At 42.3% G+C, this 16,371-nt stretch overlaps 1 protein-coding gene across 1 annotated transcript in view; it reads left to right on the forward strand.

Annotated features, from left to right (window-relative positions):
• znf804a (zinc finger protein 804A) overlaps window positions 1-16,371 on the forward strand; it is a 70,808-nt gene that overhangs the window by 36,018 nt on the left and 18,419 nt on the right. The gene's annotated exons all lie outside the window — the stretch shown is intronic.

Consider the following 16,371-nt stretch of genomic DNA (forward strand, 5'->3'; position numbering starts at 1 on the left):
GATGGATGAATGGTTGGATGGATGGTAAGATGGATGGATGGATGATAAGATATCTGAATGGATGGCTAGATGGATGGGTGGTGAGATGGATGGATGAAAGGTTGGATGAATGGTTGGATAGATGGATGGTTAGATGGATGGTTAGATAGATGGTTAGATGGATGGATGGATGATAAGATATCTGAATGGATGGCTAGATGGATGGGTGGTGAGATGGATGGTTAGATGGATGGAGTTCATTGATCTCTGGGAGAAACTGTGGTATTATCAGGGATATTTTAAAAATATTCCTTGAACTTTGATGTTCTTTCTTATTTGAGAAACAGATCTGAGTATTAGACGCTGTTATGCTTCTGAATGAGCTCAAATTCAAGTTAGGTGAAATGCAGATACATGGTTTTTGAATGACAGTACAGAAATGTTTATATACAACATATATGATATAATACACATTAAAATACACAGCTGCATTTTTATTATTCTTTTATTAAGACACGTTTTTCAAGCAAGTTATTAAAATCAAACACCAAACAAATGCTGTTAATGATCTTTACTGCGGAGGCGTTGTTCCAGCCGCTGTTTAAGTGCAGGTTTTAAACTGCAGTAAAATGAATGAATGCAGCAGTAATGGTGAGTCTGGTCTGAGTGAAGCTGTAAAGAAGACGGAGAAGCTTTCCGACCTGCAGACTGACACACACACACACACACACACACACACACACACACACACACACACACACACACTGCCACCCCACCATAGCTCTGAAGGAATTAGCAAATTAGTCATCTTTCAGACCCAGCGTCAGTGTCGTCTGTGGGTAGCGTTTAATCTCATTTGGTCCAGCTCACATCCTATTGCAGTTATTTTTATTAGCATGGCAGTGAATGAGAGCGCTACACGCTCGCACTGGGAAATGCAGCACAGCTCTCCATGCTCGTTTACTCCTGGACCCAACAGCCTGACACAGCTGCGGCTTAAAACAACAGGATCATGCTGAGCTGTTTGGCTGTGTTTTATACTGGTTTGGGTTTGTACAGTGACATATGCAGTTATATATTTTGGCGTCGAACAGTTGCCACCATGGCGGAATGTGATCTGTGGGCCATGTGTATGATAATAGGTGCTGACGGTGAAGATACAGATACAGTATGGGAAGGAAATACTACTACTGTGAATATTAGTCCCAGCTCCAGGACTTAGTCTGAGGTCCTAACCTGTGCTGTGCTCAGGTGATCAGGTGTGTTTACAACACCAGGCTTACCTTTTGTAATTACTTTTGGCCAATTTCAATGACATCTGCTCTTGGGCCACCAAGCCAATTAATCTGGCCAGTATCGAGAGCTTGTGGACAGAATAATGGAAACGGGGATGATATCTATGTACTATGTGTTTACATTTACTGAGTGTACTCAATTACTCATCCACCTCACTTTTTCCATCGCACCAGTCAGACCAGGGACTGACAAGCATGCCCGCATCTTCGCTCGCTCTGCCATTTAGCACTGATCTTTAACTAGTGATGAGAGGCTTCAGGGACATCCGGCCCTATAACTGACAACTCAGCTCAGTGGCCCACTGATTCATCTGTGCTGTGTTTAGGAGTGCCATGTGAGATCACTCTCACCCACTGCAATAAGGCTCTATAGCCAGCCTCCGACAGTAGGGACAGTACTGATCTCCTGCTGACTGAACGATGCTGAATTACTCTCTGCAGCTCAGTGTAAACAGGCGCTGTGCTGTATTCTATATCCTGCTGCTGGGAGGACCCTCATTTTTATTACACTGCAGGCTGATATTACATCAGTAATGATAATCAGCGCTGCTTCCATGTGCATGTTAGACAGTCATGAAAGTGACAGTTGTTTCCATCTAGTGCCACATAGCGCCCCCCTGAGGTAGTTAATACAGCCTGTAGTGTGCTATTTTCCAGTGTTAATGTGGTCAGTGTGTATCTTCCTTGTCTGATCCTCCGTGATTTCCTGAGCTGAATTAAGATGGTAAAGCCAGAATTTGGGTGAAAGACCTGTTTAAACCTAAAGCTGAGAACAGAGAGAGAGAGATACAGGATACAGAGAGATAAACACCAGCATCTGAGGAGCAGGGATGGGGGGCAAACAAGACTACAGTTACCATAGTGATAATCCTAAACCACTACAGTACCCACAATGCCATTACAATCCAGCAGCATACAAGTAAAGGTTTCTGGGTGGCATGCATGCTTGTGAAATTACCCTATTAATAGTGTGTACCATGTATTCTGCGTGCGGCTGCGTACCGTGATCACTGTACCCTAGTGGTTCAGTACAAATAAATCTACTGTCACACTCCTAATGGTTATATACTGTCCTCAGATAATGCATTTTTCTTACAGTGTATATATATATATATATATATATATATATATATATATATATATATATATATAATTATGCTCGTATCTGTCTGTCTGACTGTCTGTCTGTCTCACAGTGTACTAAGTGAATGCTGGTCTTGGCATGGAGAGGTAGCCCTGCATTAAGCTGTAAGCTGTTAGCTAGAGAGCAGCTAGTGTGCAGAATACAGGGGAGCAGTCCTGATAACTCACTGCTCCTTCACATATATCTCTGTGTGTGTGTGTGTGTGTATGTGTGTGTGTGTGTGTGTGTGTGTGTGTGTGTGTGCAGTGGCATGAGGTCAAGTAAGAGGAAACACACACCTCTGTCTTCCTGACCTTGGCTGACATCAGCTGATTACACTTGATAGTTATCACATCACAACAGGAGGGTAACCGAGACTCTCTCTCTCTCTCTCTCTCTCTCTCTGTGTGTGTGTGTTAGCAGTGTAAGTGCCTGTAGGAGTCTGTGTGTATAATTGTGGTTTTACAGAGTAATTCTGCTCTTTATTCTCTATCCCCCGAATCCATTCACTCAGAACAGGGCCAATCCAGCAGCTAATGCAGCCCTGTGTGTGTGAATGTGTGTGTGTGTGTGTGTGTGTGTGTGTGTTGGAGTGTGTGTTGGAGTGTGTGATATCTCACCTCCCTTTTTGTCTTTACTGATTCAACTCCCTCCTTGTTCGTCTCTCAGTGCCTGGGGCGCTAGCAGAGAGCAGGAAAGCAAATTATGGTTGAATCTGTGAGAAACACACACACACACACACACACACTTCACTTACCTGACACAAAATACACCCAGAACAAGCTTGATTTAAACTTTACTGGACATGTGATGAAACTCTGTGATTATCTACACCTAAGCCTCTCACTGGCCACTTTATTAGAAACACTCGCCTTGTGTTTCTTTGTATTAGATATTATATATATATGTGTGTGTGTGTATGTGTGTGTGTGTTAGTGTGTGTCTCTGTTGAAGTGTTGGGGGGAGTGTGAGTGGCGCTCCCCGGTTTTATGATCAGTGTTTAGCCTGCATGGCTTTGTCCTGATCCTCGAGGGTCTAAACGCCACAGGTTCTGTCCCAATCCACACTCCACCCTCCTCTCAGCCTGCACGCTCCCTCAGGCTCACAGCAACTCCAATTAGAATTCATTCTGGAAAACTATTAAGAGCAGAAAGAGAGAGCGAGAGCGAGAGAGAGAGAGGTAGCGAGAGAGAGAGAGGGAGAGAGAGAGAGAGAGAGAGAGAGAGCTCTAATGTGTTTGGGCATTAGTGTAGAGCACTGGCCATCAAAACGAGCGTTCAGCCGGAGCAATGGATGCTAAAGGTCCCTCCATTAATAATCCTGCTGCAGTGGGCTGATGTACGATTGAGTCATGCTCTGCTCCAGTCTAAATGGACCTTCAATAATTTATGACGAAGAAAGTAAATTATTATCCTCACACAGAGCTTTACTTCAGCAGGAAATGATCAAAGTAAATGGCAACAGCAGCCAAAGAGTTCTGCACCGCTTTTTATGATGTGGAGGGTCTGACATTTACAAAAGAATGAAATTAAAGTGAAAATCCTCTCAGGAGAACCAACCGGGGTTCCCCACCACACACTCCATTACCCTTCAGACAGCTGGAAATTGTTTTCTTTGGACCGCCCCCGCCCCGCAAGCCTTCCCTCATTCCCAACGTTTCAGTGAGAAATGTCACCTTACTTTTAGAACACGTCCCACATGTATATATAAGTGTCTCTGTGCAGTATACAAATATATATATATATATATATATATATATATATATATATATATATATATATATATACCCCTATACATATACACTATATTGACAAAAGTATTGGGACACCTGCTCCTTCACTGTTTCTTCTAAAATCATTTTTTTAATTAAAAGAGTTGATCCTGCTTCTGTTGGAGTAACTGTCTGAGAAGAAGACTTTCTACTAGATTCTGAGTTGAGAATTTCTGGATTTTGAGGATTTGATTGTATTCAGCAGTAAGGCCATTAGTGAGATCAATATGTTGGATGATGATCACCACCCCACCTCATCATCCCCAAATCATCCCATTCAAAAGTACTGGATGGAGCTCCTCCACCATCATTCCAGAGAACACAGCTCCTCCACTGCTCCACAGCTCCTCAATGCTGGGGGGCTTTATACCCCTCTAGCCCACGCCTGGCATTATTAGGCAGCATGGAGCCAATAGGGTCATGATGTTGATCTGCTCCAGAGAGTCCTATTCTATTGGCAGTACTTCTTCTCTACAGGGACTAGACAAACTGTGTGTGCATTTGCACATCTGTGTCAGCAGTGGATGCAACTTAAAGTAGCTGAATGCATTTATTACAAAGGGTGTCCACAACTTTTTGGACATTTAGCGTATATATATTTATAAATCATGATGTAACCCAAGCATCCATACATTCCTAAAGGAGGTTCTTTAGTGGTTCTGTAGAAAGTTTCTTCATGTGCAAGAAAAGATATATACACAAATATACACATAACCCTAACACCCCCCCCCCCACACACACACACACACAGTGCTAAGCGGTGTAAAGTGTGTTTGGTGCTTTATCCCCTCTCCTGCCGCAGTGAGGGTGTGTTGTTAGTAGATGTATTCATGCTTGTAGGAGAGACGTAGCGGGCTCATAAAAATCCCATTATCACGCATCGGCTTTATGTACGTACACCCCCCCTTCACACACACACACACACACACACACACACACACACACACACACATGTTAGTGTTTATGAATATTCGTAAAGAGTGTTCAGAGCGGTTCTCACTGCTGTGCTGCTGCTGCTGCTGCTGCTGCGGCTGTTAGTGTACGGTTCTCTGTGACCGTAATGGCTTTGTACAGAAGTCCTGAGAGGGGCTGTATTGATCTGGAACCCTGGACACTGTGCAGCCGTGTAAGAGGATGTAGACCCTGGGCAGATGTACCACAGACCACTGGGTTTGGAGAACTGAAGCTCGGCTCCTCACTATAATATAAAAAATTAGTATTAATTATTATTATTAAGAATACTGTAATTTATCATCACGTTTCATCCAATTAGGGTGAGGCTGTGTCATCAATTTAATAGTATTATCGGGTGTGTCCAGATGTGCTCAGGTGTGTCCAGATGTGCTCATGTGTTTAGGTGGGTTAAGATGTGTCATCAGCATCATCATCTTCACCATCATCATCTTCACCATTACTGTCATCTTCGCCATCATCATCATCATCATCTTCACCATTACTGTCATCATCTCCACCATCACCAGCATCATCTTCCTCATCATCATCATCATCACCATCAACATCTTCACCATCATCATCATCATCATCTTCACCATCATCTTAACCATTACTGTCATCATCTTTACCATCATCTTCACCATTACTGTCATCTTTGCCATCATCATCATCATCATCTTCACCATTACTGTCATCATCTTCACCATCATAATCTTTACCATCATCATCATCATCACCATCAACATCTTCACCATCATCATCATCATCATCATCTTCTTCACCATCATCATCATCTTCACCATTATATCATCATCTTCACCATCATCACCTTCACCATCATCACCTTCACCATTATCATCATCTTCACCATTATCATCATCTTTTTCGCCATCACCAGCACCATCTTCACCATTATATCATCATATTCACCATCATCATCATCATCATCATCATGATGGACAGTTGAATCACGGTCTGGGCGGCGGGCAGCTTGGAGGCGTGCTGTAGTGGTTCTGTTTCTGGAACCAGCTTTTAATTCCTGGGCCGCTCTGGGCGGCTCTACAGAGAGAACCTGCATGATCTACATCAATCAGACCAGTGTTCATCAGCACCTGGAGGCTTTTCAGCCAGCGGAGCAGCAGCAGGACCTGCACGGGACTCGCAGTGCACATCAGTTCACAGTCGCCTTGCCCTGCAAATGATTTGCAAAGCTAATATTTTAAACCTTTCTGCTTCCTCATAAATTATGCAGCTCTTCTGAAAGGAAATAGTGGAGGACCAGACTGCATTTTTCGCTGTTTTTCTGGAGCGGGGTATTGTTTGAGAGCTCCTGGAAGCGAGCATTAGTGAATCAGTGTGAAGTCAGTAATTAATGTTCTGATCCGTTGGTGTTTGGTTTTCATGAATATCTTGATGACATGGAAACCTCGTCCGCTGGAAGGATTGCGCTCCACCCGTCGGCGCTTGTAGTGATAAAATGATAAATGTTTCAGGTTCTTTTACGCGGCGACTTTCAAACACGGCTTCATTTTTTTCCCACATCCTCATATAAAAGACATCAGTCATAAACCTGCTGCACCATAAAGAGCAGAATCATAACCGCTTTGATCACAACTCCATCTGAGCTCACTCCAATCATATATTCCCTTTATGCTTCTATAAACGTCCACAGCTGGAGGCCCCTGTGAGCACGGCCCCATGGCTGACCTTGACGAGAGGTCACAGGAGCATAAAAACATGATGACAAACACTGTGAAGATCCTCACGAGTGTGTGTTCTGTGGTACTGCTGAACCCGGTACATTCCAGGTCACTGAAATCACTCCTTCCTCTTCACACTGCAGAAGTCGTCTTCACGGCTCTCCTGCTGAATCGATGAGGGGACGTTTTTAACCCCACAGGTCTGAACGTGTCTGGCTGGGCATGCACTTGTAGTTTTGTCGGTGTCTTGGTGATGCAGTACACTGTAATTCAGTAATGTGCTCTGATTTTCAGTAAAAGTTATTAGCATTAAAATCAATATTGGAATGTATAGGATACCTCCAAACAGTAAACCACATTAACCACTGACCCATTCATATTCATATTCATATTCATATTCATCAGGAACCTGCTAGTGGTAATTAGTAGTAGTAGTTAGTAGCTTTAAAAATACTTTCTATTCCAATAAATGCTCTTATTCCAAATGTAAATGTATTCACTTGAATGTTTTTATTCTCATTCAGTGTATATATACATAGGGTGTTTTTTTATTTTATATACTGTGTAAGTACAAAGCTTTATATATATATATATATATATATATATATATATATATATATATATATATATATAATTACATTTCTTACATTTAAAAAAAGTTCCAAGTATTAAATATATGTATATATATATATAGCTTTCTACTTACACAGTATATAAAAGTAAAAAAACACCCTATATAAAAAGTTCCAAGTATATATATATATATATAATATTTATATACACTGGATGAGAATAAAAACATTCAAGTGAATACATTTACATTTGGAATAAGAGCATTTATTGGAATGTGTGTGTGTGTGTGTGTGTGTGTGTGTGTGTGCCCTGTCTACATTTCTGTATTTACATCTCTGTGAACATTTTCCCGGCTCTGTAAACAAGCATTTTATTTTTGTTTATGCTTTTATTGCTGTGTTGCCGTCTATTGTGTTTGAGCCCACTGCTGCTGTGCTGGCAGTCACGATTTCAGAGATTCTCTGAAGCTAAATCCCTGCTCTGATTGGATCTGCTGGATCAAGGGTTTAATCCTCTGATTTGCGAACAAACGAAGAAAACAAATAACAAATAGCATAGATCTGTATACACTCGTACAGATGAATGTGCAGATGTTGAGTAGATCTGTGGACACTGATCTAATGGACTGGCACTACTAATGACTGTGCGGATGTTGTGTAGATCTGTAGACGCTGGTACTGATGACTGTGTGGATGTTGTGTAGATCTGTGGACGCTGGTTTGATGAAAGTGCGGATACTGATGACTGTGCGAATACTGATGACTGTGCGGATGTTGAGTAGATCTGTGGACGCTGGTACTGATGACTGTGCGGATGTTGAGTAGATCTGTGGACGCTGGTACTGATGACCATGCGGATGTTGTGTAGATCTGTGGACGCTGGTACTGATGACTGTGCGGATGTTGTGTAGATCTGTGGACGCTGGTACTGATGACCATGCGGATGTTGTGTAGATCTGTGGACGCTGGTACTGATGACTGTGCGGATGTTGTGTAGATCTGTGGACACTGGTACTGATGACTGTGTGGATGTTGTGTACATCTGTGGACGCTGGTTTGATGAAAGTGCGGATACTGATGACTGTGCGAATACTGATGACTGTGCGGATGTTGAGTAGATCTGTGGACGCTGGTACTGATGACTGTGCGGATGTTGAGTAGATCTGTGGACGCTGGTACTGATGACCATGCGGATGTTGTGTAGATCTGTGGACGCTGGTACTGATGACCATGCGGATGTTGTGTAGATCTGTGGACGCTGGTACTGATGACTGTGCGGATGTTGTGTAGATCTGTGGACGCTGGTACTGATGACTGTGCGGATGTTGAGTAGATCTGTGGACGCTGGTACTGATGACTGTGCGGATGTTGAGTAGATCTGTGTGCACTGATCTAATGGACAGGCGCTACAGATGACTGTTTAGCAGAGTCACCGATTCAGCTTCCATGAGTCAGGTCTATTATGGACGTATTGTGGAAGCTGCTGGAGGGGAACTCTGCCAGTACTGTTCCCCCTAGTGTGGAGGATTAAGCAGCAGCTGAGATTTCAGAGATTTTGCTGCAGCGGCGCCTCCGGAGCTCCTGTGTGGCAGCTGCTGCTGGATTTCCTTTAAGTCCAGTGTTAATCCACTGTATGTAAATACGCCAGCCTTTTGATGTTTTACTGTAATGCCGGATTGCGAACCGCCGCTACAGAAAAAATGAAACAAAAGACAAATGTTTAGCCGACAAAACGGGGCTAAACGCTCGCCATTTCCCTGCATTAGAGCAGTCAATGAGACGGGGGTTAAACAGCCCCGCATTAGGTTGCATAATGGTGCATTAGTACGAATGCCAGGGCTCTCCGCTCGGCAGGGGAATAATACAATTACGCTGATTAATACTAATAACAGAGCAGCGTGAGTGAGAGGACCGGGCTGCTGTTTGTCTGAGTCATGGCTCTGCGGGTACCACCCGCTATACTCTCAAAAGTGTAAGCCAAAAGAGTTCTATAGCTGTAGTACTGACACACAGTTCTTTGGCTGGAGAAGTGGAAGCTCTATCTGAAAGCTTCTGTTAGGATTTATATTTTCTTTAGGTTTTGTTTGTTATTAAGGATCCATTTTAGCATTAATAAAGGTTCTTTAAATTGTCATTTGTGAAGACAACAAAGCACTGTCTTCACTACAGGACCCTCAAAGACCCTGTGATTTGAAGTGGACTTTTGTGGTGTTATGGTGACCATTTATTAGCCATTTCTGTGTTTTTGACCAGAAGAGGATGAGTTTCTCTTGAGGAAGGAGATCTCAAGAAAGGTCATTTGGTGTGGTGCAACCGATGACACCACTACCAACCTATTCCCTGCCACTACCAACCTATTCACCTATTCCCTGCGGCCGTTAGCTCGATAGGACAGACTACTGTGCAGGTAGTGCTAGCGCTCTGCCCGGGAATGACTGGAGTTAAACATAAGAGAACAAACTGCACCAGGAGACAAAACACCAGCACCAGCACCCTGCAAAAGTGCGACCCCTGTATTCTTCTATAAGAAACAGTGCAGTCACGTAATTTACAGTTTAAGTGAAAAAGATTCTGAATGTATTAGGATGTTTAAACATAAAATAATAAAGCTTAAAACATTTGAAAATGACAATAAATTATATGAAATATAAATATAATGTAATATACAGTACAGATCAATGTGAAAAAAAGAAGTCTGTAAGGTCAGTAAAACTCGCACTGTTGTTTTTGTATTAATTTTATTTGAACTTCAGTTTTAGGTAAATAAATAAATAGAACAAGCCCAAGGCACAACTTTAACTAACACATTTTAAAGGATGAAAAGTATCCTCTAATTATCGTTATCGGCAGAATCCCAGAAAATATCGAGATATAATTTTTTGTCAATATCGCACACCCTTACATTCTATTACATTCTATTTGTTTATTTTTGTCTTATTTCTGGCTTTCTGTAAAGCTGAGGGATGGGGTTGTAAAGAGTACTGTGCAGATAACTTGGATTGACTTGTTTATCACATAACTACATTACCTACTTCACCGCTTGCGTCACCCAGCTTTCTCTGCAAGTTTCAGAAGTTCAGGGTACCCCGGGAGAAGGGAACTTACTTTTTGGATCTCGGGGGAAAGGGGAGGCTCTCAGCGTGACGTAAAACCGGCGCTAAGCGGCTGCCATCCCCCATGCGGTGATTAGATCTATCTGCTGTGTAAATGACTTCACAGCTTCTCGCCTCTTCATCTGCACAGCTTCATCACTGTTACACTGCAGCGCTGTTTTTCTCTCCTCAACCGGGAAACAGAGATCTGTACTCGGGTTGGGTTTCTCTCTCACCTTTAATTAGAACCAGAGTGGCTCTGTTGGATAAGGACGGCTGTGTACTGCGTGACGAACGTGCCCCAAGAACCTGGATCAGGCAGAAGACAATAGTGAACACAAATAAATATCAGAAATGTCAGAAATCCTTACGCCCACACATTACACCTACAGTGCTGGAGGCTTTCTGCACTCTGCTCTGAGCTCAGCACTCGGCCCTGACCCCGCTCTGTACCTTTACGTGGTCTGACAGACACTCTGTGGCTGAGCTGCTCTCTGTGAGCTGTTCCTCCTAAACTCTTCCACTGTTCAATAATAACACCACTCACAGCTGATGGAGGAAGATCTAGGAGGGAGGAGATTTCTCCAGCTGACTTGTTGTTGTTGGAGCAGCGGTGTCTCCTATTACATACAGAACCACGCTGGAGCTCAGTGAGCTCTTCAGAACCTCCCGTTCTTTCACTGATGTGTGGAGGAAAGACAGACTGCAGGACTAGAGGCTGGAGTTTATACAGCTGTGGTGCAATGTGACTGAATCACACACCTTAATTCAGTGATTAAGAAGTGTGTCCAAATACTTATGTCCATATGTTGCATTTGGTTGCAAATAGTATTTGGAAATCATTCTAATGTAAAGATCTGGAAACAAAACAAAGGACAGAGCACAAAAACACAGATCCATCTAAAATCCCTCACTTAGCATGACATTCAGGTGGTCCTGGTGTCCTCGGAAAGTCAAAAGACAATGTTCACATGACCAAAACAGTCAATCCGAGAATGTTCAGTCTTTAAAGGTTCTATATAATACATGTATTGAGTGTTTAGGCTGTTGTTGACGTATAAATGGCCTTGATTGGGTTATAAATTCTTAGCTACAGGATACAGGAGACTTTATTGTCATTGTGGTACATGTGGTACATGTGGTGGGACGAAATTGTGATCTCAAGGTCCCAGTTACACCCAAAGAGCAATATTCAATAAATAAAATAATAAAATATAAGAAGGGTAGACAAGAATAGGAAAAGTAGAGAAATTAAAAACGGTAGCAGCAATATGACCACAATATATGAAAGCTCTGGTTTAACATTTTAAATACCACCCTGTTATTTTACCACATATATATTTTACCTCCATATATAGCTCTGCTTTTATTGGCTGGTTTACAGCACTGAGATGACTAGTCTAGCTTAGTCTAGCTTAACTGTCTGACTTTTGTCATTTTTCCACAGTCTTACTGTCTTGGTGTTCGTTTTGCATGATGTGCGATTATCTAGCTGAAGAGATTGTAGCCAGTCAGCTGGGTTAGCTATTAGCCTAGCATCCAGTTAGCCATTGGCCCTTCTCGTCAGCCTAGCTTTAGTTTTAGCCTTTTAGCTTCAATTCCCAAAGTAGCTGTTGCATTTAGCCTAGAACAGCTTTCTGTAGTGGGTGGGGTTTATTTAAAAGTTGGGGGTGTAAATATAATGAGTCAAGACTGTGATGTAACAGTTCTGGGGTTTTAGAATTAGCCCGTTTTACAGTTCTGTTCTGGTTCTGCTGGAGGTTCTTATGAAGGAGGAGCAATAGTGAACCCTCATCGTCATCAACCACAGTTTAACCTTCTGGAGAACCTTCTTCAGAGCCTTTCACACAGCGCACAGGTGACTAACAGCCACGACGACAAGTCTGTCTGATTGAGCCGGTCCGTTTCCTGTTGTGAACATGTTGTGTTTGTGCAGGAGGAACGTGGTGAGAGGTGTCGTGTACCATCAGCCTGTATCACAGGCATATATAGCAGCGTGTCATCATCATGTTCTCACCTCAGAGGAGGGAAATGGACCTCTCACCAGCCGTTAGCTCATTTGAATGACCTGCTGTTACAGAAGGGTCTGATTCAGGGCTGGGAAACATGAGTGTGCCACTGATGCACTTTACACTCTCCTCGGCCACTTTATCAGAAACCCCACCCTGCTGGTGTTCAGTTAGAGACTGTAGACCATCTGTTGTCCTGTAGTCCTTCATCGTCAGCTTCGGACATCAGTGGGTTGTGGACCCATTCTTTACCCTGCAGTGATACTGGTAACAGTTTAATAAAGGACAGTAACAAGAAGCACATTTTTTTTAAATCCCTAAGAAACCTTCTTTAGAGAACCCTCAGTTTAAAGAACCCTTAAATTGGTAAAGCCTACTTTACATCATGTGACGTTTCTTCACTTTCATCAGTTTGTATGACCAGAGTTTATCACAACACAACAAAGAGTTCTAGTACTGAAAAGGGGTTCTTTTGCTCGGAACAATACTCCTTTTTTGTTGCTGAATAGACCCCTCTTAAGAACCCTCTAGATGTTTTATTAAATATAGTGAACCAGGTAAGCATTTGTTCTTTATGTTGTCATGGTTCTATTTATCAATATAGCCTTCATTAAAGAACTACTGAAGACTGTACTACACCCTTACAAAGGGTTCTTTTGGTTCTATAAAGAACCATATTTGCAAATGTAATGTGTAAGTGTGGGGAATGTTTAAAGGCTTCACTTAATGTAATGATTCTTTACCAACATAAAGGTTCTTTACACTCAACACAAATATGGTTCTTTATGGAAGCAAAGTGGTTCTACTTACTCAGTGAATCTTCTGTAGCAGTTCTGTTTTAAAAGGTTTAAGCATAAAGGGTACTAGATAGTACCGAAAAGGCTTGAAATAATAGAGCAAACCTTTTTTCTAAGGTTTAGAGAACAGTCTGCAAACCAGATGACATGTCCATGTGGGGGCTATATGGGGAGCCCAACTGGGAACTAGACATTTCTGTCCATGGGTTCTATGTTGACCCCACATATGGATGCCTAATTCAGTGAAGGGACCAGGATGGTTTAAACATGGGCCCCATCTGGGTTGGGGTCTAGACAGGACCCTTGTGAAATTAAGGTGGTCTGTAACGATGGGTCCCAGTAACAACACCCACTCAGAATCCATGCCCACCTGGAACCTACCTAGCCCACCTGGAACCCATGTGAGTCCCACATGAGCATGTTGGCTGGGAAGAAGTTTTATAGTGTATGAGAAACCATTTAAGCATTCACAGGTTCTTTAAGCTATCATGGTTCTACATAAAACCACTGTCTTTATTAAAGAACCCTTGTGGAACCCGTTTTGAAGCGTAGGATTACACCTAAAGGGTTAAAATGCTTTAGTAACATTCCTCCATTCCTCCGAGCCTGAGGTTGAGTGATACTGTAAACAGATTCAGATTATCCACTCTAGCGCTTCCCTGCCTCCCTCACACTCATTGGGTTTGGAGACCTTTAGGGAATATTAGTTTCTGCGTGTCTCACTTTTGAATCTTCCAGCTGCCATACATCTTGACCAACGGCTAAATTAGATTTAAAATAGGATCTGCTCCTGGTAAAGCTATTCTCATCCCAGATTTGTTGTAAATCAATATTTAATAACGTGTAAAAAAAAGGAAAACACAAACGGTGAAGATGAGTATTCCGCTGAGGTGCTGTATTAGAGCTGTATTAGTTTTGGAGCGTCTGTGTTTTCAAGGAGCGCACGACAAGTACTCCTCCAAAACAAATTATGGCTATACATCAAAAAGACATCAACGGCGTGTATCTGTTACCCGATCGGCAGCCGACAAATAGCCATTCAGGAGCCACGCGCTCTGTCTGCGTGAAAACTCTGCGTAGCAATATCTGATCCAGAGATGAAAATGTCCAAACACTGAGCGACAGAGCGCGAGGTCAGACACCTTGTCATGTATTTAGTAGCTAGACGTTCTGAGGATGGTGAGATCCACAGCAGACACTGCCTGAGAAGAATCACTAAGGACTGAAATGATGGAAAATGTAGTACTGTGTTTTTTTAAGAATGTAAAACAAATAAAAAATCAACAAACACATCAAGATTTCATCAAAATTCAACGCAACTTTACCCAGCAGGCACTGGACGTCAGTTTGACATCTGAAAGACGTTGGACTTTAGTGTTGGATTTTTAGCTGACAATAAAAATCATGTCAAAACCCGTCGTTGTACAACACTGAACTTTGTTTGGGAATCAAGGTCACATACCTGTCAAAAACCAACATTGGGTTGAACATCAAGATCCAATGTTTGACAGATGTTGAACTGTGGTTGCTTAACACCGAACAGACATCAATGTCTAACAAGAAACTTCTCAGATGTTTTCAAGGTACCTTCCAACTAAAAGTTAGTATTTTACTTCATTGGCATGTGATGCTTTAAAGACGTAGACTTGATGTTATTAGACGTTGTCCTTGTCACAACCTACATTCAACCAAATACTGTGTGTGTAAAAAAAACACAGCTCATCCAACAAGAACTAAAGTCTCATCCATCTTTCGTACGACAGTAATAAACATGGCAGCTTACAGAAAGCGCTGAAGTGGCATCGCCGAGTGCTGAGGAGCCCAGTGCAGAAAAGTCCCCAACGCTCTGCTGACTCAGTTCCAGACCTGCTGCTGTTGGAGCTGCAAAGGGGATTAACTCCACATTATTGGCCATGGGTTTAGAGGCCATGGGAGGGCAGAAAAGCTCCTGTAGGTGGAATGTGTAGGCATCCCAATACTTTTGTCTGTATAGCGTAGATAAGTGTGGATTATCATGATGTTGTAACATTAGCTTATTTGCTACGGAGTTTAGATTAAAGCAGTTTGTAAGAAAGTGAACCTGATATTCTTGCCAGGTGGTGATCAGCATGCCATGTTTCCCACAATCACCTGGCTATTCACATCACTGTTAATGAGTTGATTGGTTTGCAGTTAGTTCGTTAGTTAAAGTCGTTTAATGATCAAGCAGACTTAAAACCTGACTCTTTGAAGAAAGCTTACAAGGCTATATTTCAGAGTAGCAGTGTAGCATTTCCACACTGATCACAGTGTGTGGATATTGTGGTTCCTGTCTGTTATGATTTTGCCACCACTGTAGTTCATGAGTAAAATCAAGCAGTGCCCCTGACTGTTTGGCAGCTGTCCACAGCACCACAGCACCTCAGCTTTCATAAAAATAAACCTAAAAATAAACCTATGCTTAGAGCTGTGAAATTCCCCTCCATTAAAACTCATTTCTGAGCTTTAGAGTGGAGCGACTGTCTAACTGCCTGCTTCCCAGGAGACTCAGGAGATCATAAGTCTCCTGGCCTCCCCCATGTGATGGTACATGCTAATGCTCGTATACCTTCGGCATCACTGAACTAATGAGAGAATTTAGGAACATTGACGAAATTTTAAGATAAAAAAAACATATGGATCAAGCTCAGGACAACACCTGACATGCCAACGTTAATCTGATGTGTAATAGTGATGGCAGATGACCTTCCTATTTTCTTGGTTGTATTTAAGTTGTAATCTTAAGTAACCAAAATCAAATCAAGTCAACCAAGCGTCACATGCCAGCGGTAAGATGGCATAAAATAGGCCCCCTAGTGGTTTAACCAGTTTATGCTACGAAAATTACAGGTACACAAGTAACAGGAAGTAAGTTTTTTCAGATTTCATAAAAAATAAACCTAAAAATAAACCTATGCTTAACATGCATAACGGTGATGCTGCCACCACCATGCTTCACTTTAGCAACAGTGTTTAATGTATGGCGCAAAGTGTTAAGCATAGCGTTTTGCATTATGGCCAGAAAGCTGAGCACTAAGCCTTATCAAGCGTTTCACCTGGG

The sequence above is a fragment of the Salminus brasiliensis genome, chromosome 8 (assembly GCF_030463535.1).
Source record: "Salminus brasiliensis chromosome 8, fSalBra1.hap2, whole genome shotgun sequence".
Classification (NCBI taxonomy): Eukaryota; Metazoa; Chordata; class Actinopteri; order Characiformes; family Bryconidae; genus Salminus; species Salminus brasiliensis.